Consider the following 20,796-nt stretch of genomic DNA (forward strand, 5'->3'; position numbering starts at 1 on the left):
GGCTTGGCTAGCTTTGAGACCAGGCTATGAATATGGCACAAAATACTGTGACAAGCAGTGGATAACTTCGGCAAAATAAAGTTGTTTTTGATTTCAACACTTCAAATGGCCATGTTTTAAAAACAGACATTGTCAAAGCTACTAGTTCTGGCCTTTTATAACAAGTAAAGTTTCACCATTTATTGATGTGTGTGTTTATGTCTGTATGTATGTATATGGTATTTCTACAGTTGAAACCCAGCCAAAGGGTAGCTTTGAACTGTACATAGTTAAAGGCAAGATTATAGTCAAGTAGTAATAGGAGACAAAGCTGGGCTGGGGATGGTGAAAGCATTGTGATGTAGTGTTCTTTAAAGAGGTAAGTCTTCAGCTTGTTCCTAAATTGGGGCAGCATTGAGGAGGTCCTGATGGGTAAAAAGATTCTGTTCCAGATCCTGGGTGCATCTATGGAAAAGGCCTGTTGTCTTATTTTTTCTTTTTTGCACATTTTAGTCTGCAGTATGGTGGTGTCCTGAATGCATGTGTGCTGATAACCACCAGATGGTGAACGTGTCTGCAAGTTAAGCAGGGGGGGCTGGTCGTGATTGATTTGTAAATGACGTAGCTGGTCTTGAGGATGGTGCAGGCCAGCAACCAAAGCCAATGGAGTGCCATCAAGATGAGCATGATGTGATCATATTTATTCAGGCTCTGGATGAGACGTCCTGCGACATGCAGGAGGCCTCTAAGGGGTGTCTATGTAAGGCAATGGAGTAGGGCTTTACCACCTTCCAAATGCAAGAGTAGGAGGGCCTGAACAGCAGTTCTGAAGTCGCTTCTGGAAAAAACAGTTTGACTTTCCTTAGAAGAGGTAGCTGGTACTATGTGTTGTACTTGAAATTTTATTTTTGATATTATAATGATTATGTAGTTTTGACAGGGTATGTATCATGATTCATTTGCATTGTGATACTATCAGAAGACTCTGATGGCCTGATTCAAAATGTTTTTAAATCACATAAGTGGAAAACATGTATTTATACATGTATTACACTTGAATAGTGTAACCTCGCTGAGACGAGAAGCAATGGACCCCTAAACCGCAGATGACCACCCAAAGTATGATTGTTTACAATTAGCCATTAGTTTCTTCTAGTCATGCCAATCTCAACTCTACTAACAATCTTTATCTCTTCGATGATACTGCATGTCAAGAACCTGAGCACTGATCTTTTTCTCCAGTTGTTTTTTAGATTATATTCTTAGATTTTTCTAGCAGCTGATCTTCTTCTCCGGAAAGTTCTTCCACAAGGATTTCCGTATCATTCACAGTGCAATGCATTCCGCACTTTCTCTGGTTATGAAATCTTGCATACACTTCCCTCCTTACTATTGTGAATGGATAAAGGTTGGAGATCTGATCACAGGGGTTTCAAAGATCAGGGCTTGAAGCAGTGGTGGTCTTCAACATTTTGAACAGTTGCAACACCCAGGCTAGGACTGCACATCACTAGGTATTAAATATCTTTTTCGAAGAGGTTGGTAGGTGTGTGCCTGGCTTGAGGATAGTTACTTAAGAGGTGGAAGGGATGCTCTAATCAACATTGACCTAAGAGGCTACAGCTACTTCCTAATACAAAGTCTACCCGTTTGTAAATGGCCCACAACATTTGTTTTGCATCTTTTTCACAACTAAAAATCCATGTTTCATCTTAAAAGCATCGCTTTGTTGATTTAAGTCTGCATAGGATATGATTTTCTCTTGAGACCTTATCTTGAAGCCCTCCAACCCAATGTTGCCAAATTGTTGAACAAATATTTTCTTTCAGCACTGATCATTTAACATTTCCACTAGTGGTAGCTATTGTAGAAGACAAAAAAAAGTGAAAACTTTGAAAATGTGTGTGAGATGTAGGAGGTGAGAAAAAGGACTTAAACGTGAGAAGTCAGAGTGTTAGGAAAGTTAAGGTATGTAAAAAGGAAAGCAAGAGGGGTTTGTGAGAGAAAGGAGGATTTCAAAGAGAGAATGCATGAATGGTGTGCGTGTGACCAAGCACTAAGCCCGCATTGGAGCAAGACTCCAGGATATGACAACAAAAGCATTTACATCAAAACTCTGAGTGGCTGCAGCAGTAAATTCAGGATGTGACAGTAACATCATTGACGGCATTGCAAGTAGAGGCAGGTGGTATGATATCAAGGCCCATATTTAAGAAAAATGGTACACAACTGCACTAACGCAGTTGTGCGTAATTTTTTTTAACCCCAGCTAATGCCATTCCCTAACGCCATCCATGTGCCATATCTATGAAATGGCGCACAATGGTGCAAAGGAATGGTTAGCTTAAGAAAAAATGACGATAACCATTGCGACTTGTCGTAAGGAAATATAACGCTAATGCTGCAAAAGTGGCACTAGACTGTTTTGATGCACGTAAATATGTCACAAAAGGGTTAGTGCCATATTTTTATCACATTAACGTCAAAACAAAATGCACAAGCAGGAAGAATTGCAAATAGAAGAGAAGATGGAGTTTTGAGGCCAGGATAGACCCCAAGGAGACCCCAATCACCAAAGTACCAGCCAGGAGGGTCCCAAGAAGTCCCAGAAGAAGGAGAAGAGAAAGCGCAAGTGTCCCTTTAGTGAGGAGGAGCATGAAATCCTGGTCAGAGAGGTGATGGAACACCAACACCAGCTCTTCGACACCCCAAAATTGACAGTTGGTAGGAGAGACGTAATATGGCAGGAAATTGTAGATGACGTCAAAAGCGTGGCAGAGGTGAAGAGGACTGTCACAGAGTGCAAGAAGAGCTTGCACGATTGTAAGCGCACGACTGAAGAGAAGCTGGTAAGTTGCAGGGGAAAATATCTGGAATTCCACAAATGACAGAAGGGGGAGGCACATAGGACACACTCAATGCATTCTAATGGGTTGCATCGGGACACATAGGCCCTGAATCGAGACGCCCCATCCCCACCCAAGCCACACATGTACTGAGGCTTTGGTTGTGCTATGCACTCCAACATAGACATAACGTGGACATAGCCTACTCACTATGGCTATAACCTACCATGAAAATTTGCAGCACATTTTGACTGGAAGGGAGGTGCAAATAGCGTGGCTATGGTAAGATGATACCCATTGCATATTCTTAATGCTCCTCTATCGACACAACTTAGACATCAGAGACTAGGACGGAAGTCAATACCACCCCAGGGGTGGTGTCAGGGTGGTGTATCTGGTCAAAATGCTTCCCTTCCTCCTTATACCCTTTACTCATGTGTGCTGCATCTTGCAGCACACATTGAATTACCACCTTAGCACAAATAGCATAAACATGTGCAGGAATGGACACCTCCCTGCACATAAACAAATCATCCCTTCAAGGCAGGCACCCCTTCATCATGCTGAAACAATGCCTGTGTTGGTGCAGGGAGAGCAAATCTGTACAGGCGCAGGGTGAATTGCAGGGCTGTACTGTATTCAAGTAAACATAGCACATTCCTGAGTATCTAAACTGGTGCAGTATAGTGCCATACATATTGCTGTTGCCCGGAGCCACGCACAGGAGAAAATAATTTGCCCTAAAGCTTTCAACCTGTGGAACACAACCCATACAGGGTGAAGCCACAACAACTTTGAGACAACCATATATGCGCCATATGGGAATGGCCACAAAAGAATAACACATACAACACATGGAGCATGTCTGTGAACATCATGTGTGCAGCTGTACAAGTAGCTGCAATCTCACCATCTGACAAGATAGAGGGCCAGATCAAACAAAAAACGATGGTGTGTGGCACTGTGCCAAATTAGGCAGCATCATGCACCGTCATTTTCAAAATGCAGGAATGCACCGTATTGGTAAGAATACGGTGCACCCTTGTGTACCCCCGTGCACCAGCGGTAAATTAGCTGCTGTGAGCCAACACAGCAACCCTTGCACCACAGTGCAAGGATGGCTGCATTGAGGGAGAGATTGTATTTGTGCAGGAAGTAACAGCCTCCTGCACAACAACAAACTGAAAATCTGATTTGTTCTTACTATATGTGCTGCAGCATGCAGCACACGTAGAAAAAGCACAAACATTCGAGCAGAAATGTAAGCATTCCTCCTTGTTTTGCAATTTAAATGCCACCCCTGGGCTGCCGTTAGATTTTGGCGCTGCTTCCAGTTTACAAAAAGTCATAAATCTGAGGCTGTGGCAAAACTCAGTGGGTGTGGCTGTAGGCACGCCCACAACAACACCCATTGCACACACCTTCCATGCAAAGTGCTGCATATGAAGGGGCCATATATACAAGGTGGCGTTAAGGCACAAAAAGTGCATTAATGCCACCTTGTAAATATGGCGCAGGGCATTGCGCCACTGGAGCCTCACCAAAAGTGACACTCAGTTGGCCCTCAGGGCACCTAAATATGCCCCGGTATACCTTGTGAGCTTGACCTATATGTGATGCACAATGCAACACATAAGAACAACTACAACCTTGGGTCAGTAACATGTCACTGAGCTTCCAGTGGCAAATGAATGATGTGCCATGTCAATAGCCACAACAATCTAAGATTGGATTTACACTATCTCATTGCAGAAGATGATGGCTTAACTCCTGCCAAGCTGCCTGTCCTGGATTTTACAGATTACATGGCTGACCAGCTGCCAACCATCAATGAACAGACTCTCCAGGATGTCCTTGGATCCCTCCGGACACCACCTCCAGTCGCAGAGAGGACACACAGCATTGCGGGTTCTCCACGTAAACCACCCAGCTACCAACACACACCACTAGCCAGTATTCACACAGCCCTGGACTCCGACAACCCAGAGTTCACCTTTCAGAGGACAGTGGTAGGAGTCCTGCAGGAGTTGGCCAAGCAGATGCGGGTGGGGATGGAAACCATGGCAGGGAGCCTAGATGGAGTGCGGATGTGCTTCAGTCCAAACAAGGACTACTCAGCTAACATCAGAGGCACCCACTCCCGCTACGTGGATTCCAGCTGTCTCTGGCCGACATAGCTGCTGTCATGGGGCAGAGGCTACCACAGTTACCCTCCAAAACTGGCAACAGGCTGGGGGCTATGCAGAATACCCTGGAGTCCATACAGCAGGAAGTGGCCTCCCTCAGGGAAAACACGGCTGCCCACCACCGTGATGTTGCTGCAATACTGAAAAATCCTCAGTTCCTCCTTACTGCAGTGATGCCTTATGTGTACCCACAGATGGAAGCTGCCGGGACCTTTGACTCCACATCTCTATCTCCTGAAGTGTGTGTGGCCCCTTCTACCTCTATAACAGCACCAGCCATGGTACAGGGGGAACCACGTACATCAGATGATGAAGATGTGGAAGGAATAATATTCACAAGGAAAAACACCCAGTAGCATCAATCTGTGCCACATGGACAGTATCTCCTTAGTTCTGGACTTAAGATCATGCCAGTGTTGTGACAGTCGAAAATGTGTTCTCTTCACCCAAACACTGTTGACTTGTCTGCTATGAACTGCCATTGTCTCTTTCCTACCAATTGGCAATTTTTTACCTCCTCACTAATGGACACTACTCCTAAGCATGTCTCATGACATGTCCCTCAACCCTGGACTCTGATTGTCCTACATATGGGTAATGTTCACTCATGGGGTCTGTAAACTGGACATTGTATAGAATTCATAAATACACTTGCACTTGTAAATAAAGCACCTTGTACACATGTATTATTTCTACTTTTACTGTGATCCATCTACTCAGCTAAATGATTCTATTGTGTGAATCCATGTCAATGAGTACAGAATATCACTACATGAGTGCATGACTGTGAGACACAAAGCCACACACAAGGATCCTAACATGAGAAACATGAATGATGGTGTTGTCGGCTACAACCAACTCACTGAGTATTCCATACAAATATTGAACAAATATCCTTTGCAGTTGATATACAGCATGTTTGGCTCTAAACCAAGTCAATGGTAATATACTCAGATGGTAGTACCAGTACAACTCATTTGTGTTGTACAGAAGAAGCTAACCTTATCAGTGATGGGCACCTGTTAGTGTTGCAGGATACAGTTCCAATTTTGCCTGTTGTGGCATTTTGCCAATGTAACTGCAGGACCCCACCAATAACAGTTGAAGTTCAATACTTACATATCCAAGATAATGTATACTTACACATTGTGAATGGCTGGAACAGTGGATGGCAAATGTATGGACTAGTTAATGTTATGTAGCAACCAATCTGACCGCTCCTTGGTCATAGAGGATGTACATGATAATCCTTGGAAATCAAGACAGTAAGCATATATTATTCCAACTTGGCCAGTGCACTCATGAGAACACCCAGACACTCAATCAACTTACAAACAAATTAGTCTAAAAAAACAGGATTTACTGTAAAAACAACCATCTACCTACAACTAACCTAAAAACTACCCTATGCTAAACTAACCTATTCTAACTTAACTTAAATAACTACTACACCTATCTAACCTATTCTAAGATTGTCTTACACATGTAACACCACACTCTAAACATTGTCCCCTCATCCCCCTTAAGAGACAAGATACAAGTAGAACAACATAAACTATGACTACATATGTACTAACCTAACCTATGCCCTAAACAAATATATATTTTTTTGGTATTTTTGTATTTATTTTTTATTTTTATTTTTTACACAAATACCCCAACATGACCCCGAGGCAACCACCTACCAATAAAAAAATTACGAAAAACTGCCCCCCCACTATACTTAACCTAACCTATGCCTGCCCTACTCTAACCCAATACTAGCCCATTCAAAATCCACTCTAAAACTATGTCCAGCAGTAAAAGAGAGGGGTAGGCACTGAGAGACTGTAAAACAAGATAAGTTCACTTTTTCATGTTCTTGAGTTTCTTAATAATGTTTTGCAACATCCTCCAGTTGTCTGCACTCTCCTCCAAGTTGTCAAGTCTGGCTAAAATCTTGGCCATGTCCCATCTCTGGTCTTGTTCAAATTGGCTTACAACAACTGCAGCAGGTGGCTGAACAGATGCCTGGCTCCTGACAGGTGCAGCTGACATGGAGAGCCTTGGACCTTCAGAGGCCCCCTGCACCCCTGATGTATTTCCAACACTGTCCTTGTGTGGCTGTGGCTGCTGTGGAGGTCCACCATGTGCAAACACACGCCATTCCCCAGTTGCCTTTTGCCTGCTGAACCTCCCTCCCAATCTGCGGTATCCTCCTTCCACCTCCATTATGTGCCGGTAGCGTTCGGCCCTCTTGTGAAATGCATGCCTGTGGTCTGGTGTCATATTGGCAGCTGAAATAGGAGAAGAATCAAGCATCAGATTCAACAATGGGTGGAGGTTGAACAGACATATTATGTACACTGCAACTGCAGATAACACATATAGTCCACCACAAATTCCTCAACAATGACTTACTCCTCATCTATGACTATTTCTTACCAGCCATCTACAGTAATATGTACATGTTACTGGGATCACGGCTATCCATTGTTAACCATCAGGGCCCAGAAGTGAGTGGACTAAATTGTCCGTGATCAACATTTGTGTCACCACACTTGTGAGGATCACGTGCCCCAACAAGTCTGGATTTCCTGTGACCCTGTGCATAAGAGAGGCTGTGCATGCAATCCACCACCTCCACACCCCTGGTGAAACATCAAGGCTTGCCCATCCATCATTGATGCAAGGTGGGGGCCATATGATAGGGGGTCTGGAAACTTCCCCCCGGCTATTCTAAGGGTTGGTAAATCATCATTCATGTGTCCTGGTGTAAAACCTGGCCTGAGCATACATTACAAAGGGGCCCACCACTGCCCATGATGTGCCCACATGTACAACTGATGCAATGTCCCCAAAATGTTTGGCCAAAGCCTGACCTGCACATCAAAGTTGTCTACACATTACAGAACTAAAGCCCCTTACCCTGTGCTATGTTGTGCTACATGTGTTAAAAAGCACACGCATGGTGGCTGTATGGGTGCCCTTAGGCCCGCAGTGAGTTTGGCACTGCACTGGGTGCTGCAACAGCATCCTGATTTGTACATGCATTTCAGACATCATCAAAGTACCAGGTACACAGCATTCACATCATATGGATATGTGATGTGACCTATGTCACTCACAAATAGCATGGTGGCAGGACCATGTTGTGAAAACTGCTGAGATCTGGCATGAGAAAAATCATAGACTTTTCCCACAACCATCTGGAGCTGAGTTGTCTACTAATTGTGTACACTACTAACTGTTGTTAAGCACAATATGGGTCCTTGCAGTATTACAGCCTCAATACATATATCTGAAGAGTAGTGAGGCACCTGTGATGCATATGTCTCCTACATAAGCCCCCTAGAGACCTCTGAAGATATAATCCACATCTGTACCGTCTTGTGAGTAAGTGTAACCTATGTGTGTCACACAGTGCTGTCAATAGTGCTGTGACAAAGTGGTTGTCAACAGGCATGCAATGTACATAAACAGCTGGCCTGACACCTATCATGGTAGACATCAATGACTATGTGGCCAGCCATTTCAGTTCCTAACACACACAGTTCCATACCAGCACACATTGGCCCTTGTGCTCCAAGCAAGCCATTCTCATTGCACAACATTCCAACAGACATGATGTCACCATCCATACTCCAATGATATCATATCACTCACACCAAACCTTGGATTGGCACACATGACGTACAAGATGACACTTACTGGCTGTATCGGGGTCTTCAAATCCGGCCACCTCACCAATTGTGTAGGGCGGAGGTCCACCTGCAGGACATGAATGGAAAACATTCCTTAGTGTGAGTTGTACATATCAGTTAATGGACGACATTGTTCATTGTCAATTTGTTAGGCTGAGTGAGCAAGTCATCCTAGTGGTAGATCAGAGCAACTGACAAACATCTATGAACAGTCAATCACACATAGTCTCAGATAATGTAGACCCATTCACCTACAAACCATCACTGTCCCTGACACTCCTATGGTGCTTTTTACTGCACCATTTATACATGGTATTGTCATGCAGGTGTTTGTTAGCTCTACACCTCCATGACCATATGTGACTGCAGGGCACTGCATACTGCATCTGAGGGGCATGCAATGGTTGTTGCAGTGGCTATCTCATTGTGACAGGCATAGCATTTGAGCCTGCCCCAGATGTTGTAGACATCTACCTCATTGTCACAGCAAAGTGACAAACAACTGCCCAGGGGTTATGTGTATATTGAAAAGTGTTAAGGAGTACAGTGGTACATCCTTGTGAGAAGTAAGTAATAAGTGTGTGCCATCACAAGGCACACATTATCAATAATGCTATGGAAGTTTACTCATGTGAAAATAATTGTACCTACCTGCACAATGACTGATTGAAATCAGAGATGTATTGCCAATAGTGTGTGGCCAGCCATTGTTGGCATGGTATACCATTATTTGTCCAGGGAGGGATAAGAACATGGGCATAGACATATGCCAGAACACAGACACACTTGCTCTATTGTCCAAGGATGCATTTGTTGGTGCAGGTTACTGAGTTATGTGCCAGTGATGGAGCAGATGCAGGGCAGCCCCATACTGTCAGTGAGATGTGACAGGCCTGTGGAACTAACTCAGCACATCTGTGTGTGGTAATAGACATGGTTTAGGGTGTATGTTAGACACAACGTACAGGAAGAGGAAAGTGCTAGTAGTCTGGACCCAGTGCATGGTCAAGTTACCTTACATGGCCGTGGCCAATGACACAAAGGAGCCGATTGAACGACAGTGGTGCAGCACCATGTGCATCACTACAGTCCTTGTGGCCCTCAGTGCACCCTTTACCCCCGCCATGTGGGCGCCTAATGAGAATTAAGGCACAGCATGATACAGGTAGGGTCCAATTGCTTCTATTTATGTGTAGGAAAATCATGTACTCAGCAGGAGTTGCAACACAACAGATAATCACGACTTCTGCTGAGTACATGGGGGCCCATCACATACATTTATAATCCCCCATATCACACCTGCTCTCAGCAGCCGTTCAGAGTGCATGAAATATGGAATTAGGTATTTTTCATTTTTTACCAGTGGCTTATACATTTGCTCCCCAAACAGGTTTGGGATCCCCTCCCATACATGATGCATGGCGCATCAATACCTACTTGCCCTATGCATGCTTCACAACACTTTGTAACAGCTGTGCAGGGAAAATGGTACATCTGCCCTGCCTCGGCTTTCTTATTGTACATTTGGATGACAGGCCTAAGGTGCCGCTGGGGCTCTTCATATAGGTAGCATACAACATGTCCAGATCCATAACCATGACACCCGGCACTCAACCTTATCTGCAACTGTCATGCACATGCAAAAAATGGAAATGGGACACTTACCAACTGCTCCACCAATCACAATGCCCAGATGATCCAGCAGATCTTGCTCCTTGTTATGAGGTCTGCCCAGCGGTGCTTCAGTTGATGGTCATTTCTCCCTGTTGCAAACACTGTGTCAGGTGGTTGAGCACCTTGCCCCACCACCGTTTCCTGGCCTGTGTGGGGTAGCCTTGTATGACACGGCCACCCAGTGCAGCATCATGAGGAGGTAGTGCTGTACCAGCCATAGGATATCTCCCAGCTCATCGGCTGACATCATGGCCATCCTCCCTTTCCCTGACATAATGGACTGCAAATGCAGTTAACCCCCAAAAAATATTTTCGCTACGACTACCCCAACTACCCCAACAATTATGCTACCCCAGACAAACACCCCACAATACAGAGACAGAAACAGAATACTTACAAGGAAAAGACAAGTTAAATGATAAATAAAACACAACAGCTACCGCACAATAAACACTCCAAACACTCCAAAACTCCAACAGCACGAGCTCAACACACCCTCACACAGTCACAGACAGTAAGACTGTCAAGTGAAAGTGAAAGTGGACTCACTGTACCATGTTTTCAGGCAGGATGTCCTGTTTCATCACTTCCTGTGCCTGTACTTCACGTTTCCAGTCATGCGGCAATTTTACGCATGACAGTGATGCGTGGATTTTTCCCCATTTTGTGTGAAAATGCCTGTGAACATGTGATAGACATTTAGGGGGTAGGCATCTATTAGCTTAGGAGAATAGTATGGCATATGCGTATGCGTGTGAAGTTTTGACGCATGACAGTCATGCATCGTATTTTTTCACCATGGTGCGTGTAAAGGCCTGTGAATGTGTGATAGACACTCAGGGTCCAGGCATCCTTTTACTGACATTACAGGGTGTAGATTTGAGGCGTTTTAGCCTTTTTTTTTTTACACACAACGGGAATGTGTGGAATTTTGCAATGTAGGCCTTCAGTGCACCCAGATTCACCTACCAGGTCACATGGGCTATGCAACAATGTTGTAAATATGGTTTGGCTACATGTGTGTAAGTATCCTATCATGCCATAATGGTGACATTGGTATGTTGAATCAATAGGTTTGTTAATGAGCCTGCTGCATGCTATTACTCATACCATATGAGTTTGGTTACTAATTTGTCGGAGTGCTACATTGTTATGTCTGATATACAAATGCACACATATCAACAACACAATATATATAATGGCCTATGTCTAACACATGGTAAGGCATGAGACAACCATGACAATATGTAATCAGAGTATCCAGTGGACTAGGACTGGGTTGACATTACGTTACCCCTGCCAATTTGCGTGTGCATGTGTGTCCACTCTGTGGTGTGTTGTTGGTTTGTATTTCATGATGCTCTACTACATGTGTGACATATGGTTCCCCATGCATCTTAGTTGCAGGAGATGGTATGTACACATGTGTTACTGAAGGTTGGTATATGCCATGTGTGTGTATAAAGACATGTGTAGTGTCATTTTTGCAACATATGAACACAGTGGTGTGTTCATGGGATGTGAAACCTCACATTACTACCTTCCTGCATGGACACATGTTGGCATTTGACAAATGCATGTGTAGTCACATCAGTGCCACCTATGTTTCCGTATGTCGGAACACATGTGAAGGTAATTTCTTACAGTCACTTGTGATACCTATTCTCTTACTTTTGTGCTAGGTTGCCTTTTGATCAGAATCCATATACATTACCATGCCTGAGCCATTACAGTACATGTGTGCTGAGATATGTGGTATATGTGTGCATGCCACCAACTAAGCACTCACATTTGTCCATATCATGTTTGTTATGACTGTCACATACAATGCCATACCACTGTGTAGCAGTGTTGCAGTCTGGCATAGATGGCAGCCTACTCATCATCACTACTGTGTGAGTTTGTACGGCAACACAAACCCATGGTTGCATGTGAAGGGACGGGTGAATGGAGATCCAGTTTACTCAGCCCCCTGTGTACATGCATCAGGCCCCTGACAATGTAATACATTTATGTAGCAAAAGCAGTGATGTTCAGGTTTTTTGAGCCGGGATCTAGCCTCTTCCTGATTGCTACTCAGCAGAACAATGCACACTCCCCTGAAGACAGACACATGCACAACTGTGATTTTAAAAAACGGGATATCGCATTGTCCTCTCCGGTACTTGATGTCAGTCTTCCTCTCTCATGTACAGAGGACTGGGTACTTGCATGTGTAGGACATGTCTCATCATTTGATGTCCTTAGTTATTTCCATTGGCAGATTGATCAGGGGTTGTATATCTGTTGTGACTCCTATTTTGGGAATGTGTCAGGGTACATATGGTGTTTTCTGTCACTGTCTCCTGTCATTTTGGCATGTGATGGACACATGTCAGGTTATGGTAGTGGCAAACATGACTTGGTTATGTACTGATCTGGCCACCCTCTTTGTACCTATGTTGAATGTAGACATTGATGTGTTGCATAGTCAGTATTGGTCTATGTGTGTTCCTTCTCCATGTTTTCCCGCAATAATGGTAAGATATGTATTGTCTCCTATAGTGCTCCCATTCTTTCGGCTGCTTGCACTTTGCACAAATCTTCTACAGCAACATTGTCTGGTCATACATGGACAGGATGCAACATGTGACTTGTGCACATCTTCTACTACTGGCTACATGATAGTTACCGTCCCATTGACGGTATTTGTGAGATGTAATGAGTGCCACGCACACATGCCATTACACCTGCCACAGCACTTGTGTTGTCTCCAAGTGACCCCCCCATGTTGTTTTAGCAAGTATCTGTGGGTATCTCTCAGCTGTCTATCCACATCCTCCATTGAACATAGTATGCATTTCTTCCAGCATGCCACAACCTAGGTAACTCTTACCATGACTGAATGATGTTGAGGTGTGAAATCATCTCAGTGCTGTATTTTTCATTAGCCACATGCAACATACATGGCTAGTTCTACTCCCATTCAGTTTCATGATGGGTCTCTGACATTATTGAACATTGCTCGACATAGTTGCACATCCAACACCTGATTGCAGTGTTGGAGCCCAAAACATATATGGGATGATTTGTTACTGTTGCTACCTTGCACTTGTTCTGTCATGTGAATGACAATGAGTGGTGTGTATTGCTATATGCTGTGTGATGTTATAAATACAGAGCATAATAGGTAAACATGTAGACACAAGTCAAGCATTGTTGGTACTAGCAAACCCGTTGCTACCTAGAACATACAACCTTACATTAGTCTTCACATGTTTATCTGGATTTGCTGTAGGCATGTGTCAAGATAGCAGATCTGTGTGAAAAGTCTGCATCCTATGTACGTAGGGAGTGTAACACACTCTGGCTACATTCCACCCAGACAATTATTTTGCTGTGCATTGTCCCATTAAATTCTTAGATCCTGACAATGGGTCATGTGTTTGGATAGTGATCCTGCATCCATAGCTGCTTAATTTGTTTGTCAACCCATTGCGCATTCCACAGCCAACATGTGTATGCCATAAGTGAGGTACAGTCCACCATGTGTCAGGGTTGTGCCCAATGGCAGTGTCAGGACATAACCCCATGGATACACTGTGCAGGCTCTGCATCTAACATTGGTTACAATCCCTGGACAATTACTGAAGGTCCATAGTTACCAATGATGCCCCCCCCCCACTTGTCACACATGCACCTTGCAGGCAAAGCAGCAATCACCCTGAGATGTGACAGTATTCAGTTCCGACATTACTTACACACCATTCGTTCACAGCCCCCACCTTATGTGTGCCCCCCTTCCATACATACTGGTAGGCATGGTGTTGTTGTGGGGAATGGCATAGGAATTTGCACCTTGGCCACTTGACAGCACAATATATGTAGTGGTGCACGGATCTAGACCTTCAGGAGTCACATGCCTGTGAATTGCATGTCACTGATATGTGAGATGGAGGCAGTAGACCCTCTTACATCACAAACAATGTTGCTACCATACTTGTAACTATTGTGTTTCTTACCTGCTCCCTGAGGTGTGAGTCACATTCCAATGGTATATGTAGTAGAGAATGAGTAGATCAAGGAGAATCAGGTGCAAAGTATTTTATTTGTGCTATTTACAATGTGATTTTGTTAATCTAGTCCCTATGTATAGATGTTCTCTACTATGCGGAGTCTCCTGCGAACTCCTGCAGCAGTGTTCTGTTGTTCCCACTCCAAATTAGCTGCTCCATCATCATCCTCCTCCTCATTGGAGACATCAACCTGTTCATCCCAGGGAACATTTGCTCTGACACAGATGTTGTGGAGGATTGCATATGCCAGTGTGATTTTGCATACCAGTGGTGGAGCATACAAGAGGCTTCCTCCTCTCAGGGCCAGGCACCTGAACCTTGATTTCAGAAGCCCAAATGGTCCTCTCCACCTTATTAGTTGTTCTTCTGTGCACTTCATGGTAGTCACGCTGTTCCACCGTTGTAGGATTGGAAAATGGAGTCATTGCACATGGCTGGATGCCGTAACCTTGATCAGCTACAAAGGAATGAGAGAAGTAGTTTGGCATATACCATGGCAGTTGTTATGTATAGGTGGAGTGGTGACTCAGACTTTCTTGTGGTATAGTGTATGTTCCTGTTCTTGTGAAATGGTTTCATTGGACTGTGTTGATGGACATGACAATCTTGAGTAGTGGCTCAAGGACCTGGGAATTTTCATATTGATTCCAAACTGATGGTTATACTTTAGCAAAAATGTGTTGTATAGTCCATATTTGAGGCAGTGTCCTATTGTTGGATGGAACCTACCACCTCCTTGCACCACAATGGTGTCAGATGTAGAGACACCATGGTAGCCCTACAAAGCCAAACTGTGCCATCCATTTTACCATGTGGCACTACGCATGCAGTGCAATACTTAGTTACCCCTTGTGGCAGATGATGGTTGTGCCAGCCATCAAGTGTACGAGGGTGTGTATCACACATTTGTTAGGATGATCTAATTTGGTGCATCAGTATATCCTAGCTTCCAATACATGATTTATCACAGACACTTTCAACACATGCACAGTGCAGGCTTTGGGAAGGGGCACACCTATTTTTCACATGGGTCCCTTAGTACAGTGCATGTAAGGTCAGGTATGTCCTCTATACTCCTGCCGAGTCCTACTATGACATCCATGATCTTTATAGTTTATAGTTTTTCACAAACTCTGCATCATGGTAGACCATTTCTGGTATATGGAACAGATATGGTGGTGTTAGGGGGTGCTAAGGGTGCGTGTGAGGTGGCACTGGAGTAGGTGCTGCCCCATTTCTCTTGATTCTGCCCCTTGGTCTTTCATGGCAGGTTAATTTGTATTTGTATGTGTGAGACACAATGCAGCAGACAGGTGTATGTGTACACTACAGGTATGTCAGGTATGTGTAGATGATAGGTAGTTGGTAATGGCACCACTTGCGTGGCATTTGATATAGGTGCTGCCAGAGGCTAGCACGCCTTGATTTACTTGGGACTATGCCTATCTGTGACTTTCTTTAAATGGCCATGGCCTATGCCATTGACATGGCTGAGCTATTCTTTGTTTGGTGTAATGTGTGTGGGATCTGTATTTAGTTGTCAACCAGTGGACACTTGTAGTGGTTTGTGAGCAGCTTCTGTATGCAAAGGGGACATTGCTCTGCCTGGTGTGCCAGTCAGGGTGTGGTTGTGTTAAGTACATGTGAGTATATGTGTTTGTGTAGTGCAATGATCTCAGTGTAGTGTGGCATGTTGCATATGTGTTGTTGCCTGTACATCTGTGTTCCCCTGCCCATGTGTATTTCATGTGGTGTTTCTCTTGTTTGTCCTACATGGTTGGCGTGTTGTGTGTGTAATGTCTGGGATGGTGGCTTACCTATGAGTAGACTATTGCCATATTCCCCATTCTGGAACTGCTCGTTGATAGTGAAATGGTGGAATATGTAGAAATCATGGACGCTAGTAGGATATTTTGCTAGAATGTTGGTGAAGAGCCCACGGTGGTCCACACTGGCCTGCACATTGATTGAATGGGTGTGCTTGCCGTTTCTATATAGGTGTTCCGTTGCTGCAGGTGGCACCAGTTGCACATGGGTGCAGTCCATTGCACCCAGCACATGCGGGAACCCAGGAATTTGGTAGAAACCTTGCTTGGTCTCCTGCTGCAGATGCTGGGTGTTTAGAAAGCAGATGTGGTGGGTTGTGAGGCGTATGATAGCGTACAGGACCTTAGGTAGGAGAACTGAGAAGGATGTCTGGGACATACCAGCCATTTGTGCGCCTGTTATTGGAAAGATCCAGACGCCAGCATATGGAGGACAGAGCGGAGTTTTGTCATGGGTGGAATAATAGTGGGAGTTTGCACCCTTGCTATAATGTGTGGCGCAATGTGGTGCAGCAGGTGGACTCCCAGTTTAGTCGGTATATCCTGATCACATCTTGTTCCCTGAGGGCAAGAATAGTTGAGCGCTGTCTGGAGATCCTCTACTGCCTCCTGTGGTGCCTTTGTGGCTGCTGTGGTGGTGTTGGGGGTTGCTGCGGTGGTGGTGGAGGGACCTGATGTCTGCGGCGTGTGCCAAGTTGTCCTGGAGGTTTCAAATGCTCCTTCTATGTGTTTTCCTTGAGTGGTGATGTGTGTGCCTCTTTTTAGTTCAATTTTGACGCTAATTAGGCATAGGGCCATTTTTGTGGTCTGCTTCCTTGGTATGTGTTGTTTTTGCGACCGAAGGTAAATGTGGCGCTAGAGGGCTAGCGTCATTTTTAGGAAGGGAACACCTACCTTGCATCTCATTATCGCAATGAGATGCAAGATGGGTTGGCGCTCCTTAAAAATGGCTCTAACTCCGATATTTTGATGCTAGATGTGTCTAGTGTCAAAATATAAACATGGAGTTAAGTTAGCGCTGCTTTAGCGTAAACAAAAATGATACTAAGGCAGCGCAAACATTTCATAAATAAATATGAGCCCAAGTCTGCTGACATGGAGAGTCATCTAAGAGTTATGGGCAGAATTCACATATCCTCTACTCATTCATTTATACATTCACCTCAGTGGAGTAAGCAACTGCTATAGATATTAGCAATGGAAGCTTGCACTACTACAAGTATTGTGTTTCATGTGTTGTGCAATGAAGGAAAGCTTGCACTGGGGCTAGCTTCAGTGTGAGAGGGCTGCTTCTTTTACTGGTACCATGCTGTACCTGTTGTGCATGAAAGCAAAAGTTGACCACTTTATAACTCGCCTGTGAGTGAGAGGGGGAGGGGTGACCTTGCAGTGCTGCTGCCTGACCTGTACCTGCCGGTAAGGGAGGGAATATAGCACTGCCGCTCACCAAGCTATACTGGTTCTGTGAGAGCTGGAAACTTGCTTAGCTGCTGCACTGTTCCAGTTATATGAAGATGGGGCATTTCCATTGCTGCTGCTCTATCTGTGCCACACTTTTATCTATTTTAGGGGGAATGAAAACAGAACTTGCTACTTGTATTTTACCTATTCAATTGTGTGAAAGAACCTTGTGCAGCTCTTCCTGCTGCATCTGTTCTTAACACTTCTCAATGATTTTAATGTTTAATAATACAAATAAAAGAGTGTACCCTCACAAAATATGGGGATCAAACTTAACTTTTAGTTTTGCATACGAAACAAGCACAATTTATGATATGAGGAATACCAGTTTGGAAACATTTTCATCATGTCTGCCAGCTCCAGGGGAGCCTCTGAGCGCAGTACACTGTGCATGGGCAACGGGTCCCTGCCCTGAGAGCTCGTGACTGGGTAAGGGGGGTCCCTTCTTGTACTTTGCAGGGGACCCCTTAAGTTTCGTTGTGCCACCGGCTTCATGTCATGTTATGCGTGACAACTTTGGCCAATTCTGCCTTTTTCTCTAACATTAATTTACATTCATTTACATGTCGGGGAGTTTGAGTTCATGACAACAGTATTAAAAGCAAAACTGCAAGCCCCAGAATGAAATTTACTGTCGGCTAAAAAGGCAGGAATGGTTGATGGGATGGCATTCTATCGAGTCACTTGGCAGCCGTGTGAAAAACAAAATAAAGTTAATTTGTGATGTTATGCCTTTTGTACTTGTAGGCAAACAAGGGTTGAACAATACAGTAAGGATGAGGATGGACATAGCCTTGTGTGTGCAGATGACATAATCTGGTTGCTAATGGGCTAACACTAACAGTGTTTTAACATTAAAGGCCATGTTAAACATACCTTATTGCCTAGAACAAAAGGGGACAACAATTTGTGAGTGCACCACCTTTGTGGGATCACTTAGTGATCTGAAATTTCCAGAAAAGAAAAACAATGTGCAGTCACCCCTCAATGTAAGTTTAGGGGTGATATCACCTGCAACACCCCTGAAACAACCTACTTTGAACAGGTGCAGCACGAAGTAGGTGCTGCCCTGCAAGGACTTCCAGTGGCCTTAGGTCAGGAGGATTCGCCAGAGCTCAGACCGAATAGAGGGCTGTCTGCGCCCTCTGTAGATCTCTTTAACCTTGCCTGTAAAAACGCTGATCGAGTTCCTAACAACTGTAAAAACCCTTAAGGCAATCTATGTCAACGATGCAGCCGCTGCTTACATTTCATGTTTTACTTCATCCTGCATTTCCTGCGAGGTATTTGCTTTTACCAGATGTAGTATTTCTATAGTCTTTTTAACTTGCAACATATGGCTTTTGTATAGCAGGTACTGTGAACTGAGCCACCTCTAGGTGCCTGGGTGATTTCAAGGTGTGAATGAGTAGTTACGACGGGCAGGAATTAAAATCCTAGATTTGAGATTGAAGGCAGTGCTAGTTTCTCACAATGCTTGTCACTGGGTCATTAGAGTGGTCAGATTGCATTCTCCATGTTTACATATGTGGCAATTGTGATTACCATTTTATGTGAAAGTGTGAGTAGGAGGTATGCACAGATCTAAACGAGAGATATTCAGAAGAGATGACACAATGAACTAGGAGCAGAAGGCCACATTGAAAAAACAGTAATGAAGAGGAAGAAGACAAGGTGTGGGATCTGCAGACTGAGGAGGTAAGTAAGGTGTACAGAGAAAAAGGGCTTACGTTTCCAACAGAGTGGGAGATGGAAAGGAAAGTGGTGTGAAAGAGAGAGTAGGCGTGATTGAGAAGCTCTGAAGCCACTACCTCTTCCACAGACCTTAATAATGTTTAATTCAGTCTCATATTTTCAGGATTTAAAATATTTTTAATTCTAACCATTTTCAACATTACATTTTTTAAACTCGTTTATCTGATACTGCCAAAAAAGCATTAACAAAGTCTGTCTTGGTATAGGTGTATGTTCGCTGTTGTGTGAGAAGGTTGGATGTAACAAACAGAACGCTCCCAGAGAAGTATCTAAACACTGGTTAGGTGACATGATGTGTGAAGCAGATGATTCTACTTCTCAAGCCTTAACCCTCTCGGAAAAGATTCCCACATACGCTGCTTAGACCCCTTTCATTAACCCCACCTCCTTTTTCATCCGACTTAAAACACTTCCACAGGTGTTCCATCTACTGTGTTTCTGAGAGTCCACTTTTGGCACTTCAGATTTTTGGGTATTTACTGGCTGTGAGCTCAGTTTGATAGTGATGTCATTATTATCCTTTGCTTGGCTTTTTACACTTTGCAAATTTTTCCAACTGCAAAGTTTACCCTATTACAAAGTGCGACTCGCAACACTCCCTCATTTGTTTTTGGTACGAATATCTTTGTGATTGGCTGCTAGATTTCTTCTGCAGTTTGCAAACAGTGCAATGCAAACTTTTTTATCTGTATTTATGTCCCTCTGATTCGTCGTTCATCCCTGTGGTAGCAGATGCCATCATATAACAGACACTAACCGTGATGTTTTATGACTCTTCCAGTGTTTTACATTTTTAATTATGTGCCATCGTTTTACATAAGGCGTTTTAGCTTATTTTTGGTAGCTGAAATTACTCTTCCACGTGCACCTCTGACATTCTCCCAATGTTCCCACTTTCAGTTTCCTGATCTGCCTGCAGCATCACTTGGCGTATTCATTTATTATTTCATGTGATGTTTTCAGAAAGGAGAAGGAGAGGGGACCATCGGAGTTGTAGGAGCTGGAGAAGAAAGTGTAAGTAGCAAAGAAGTAGTGAGGCGAGTGAGAGGAACAGAAAGTGCACCAAGAAAACATATTGAACTTGCGAAGCATACTCACCTTTTCACGAGGATTTAGGATCTTGGGAGTGGTTTGTAACGAGAAAGTCAGAATCACTAGTAAGTGACCTCCACCTCTTTTCACTTGCAGACAAGGGGAGTTGTTAATGGTGAAACACCAGTCACACTGACAGATGTATAACAAAATTGTTGTACTGTGTTGCGAGATTTATATACCGTTTACATTCCTATTTAGAATGCTAAAGCACTTGCCCACATGAGTAGCACACTTCA

Source organism: Pleurodeles waltl, chromosome 1_2, assembly GCF_031143425.1.
Source record: "Pleurodeles waltl isolate 20211129_DDA chromosome 1_2, aPleWal1.hap1.20221129, whole genome shotgun sequence".
NCBI lineage: Eukaryota > Metazoa > Chordata > Amphibia > Caudata > Salamandridae > Pleurodeles > Pleurodeles waltl.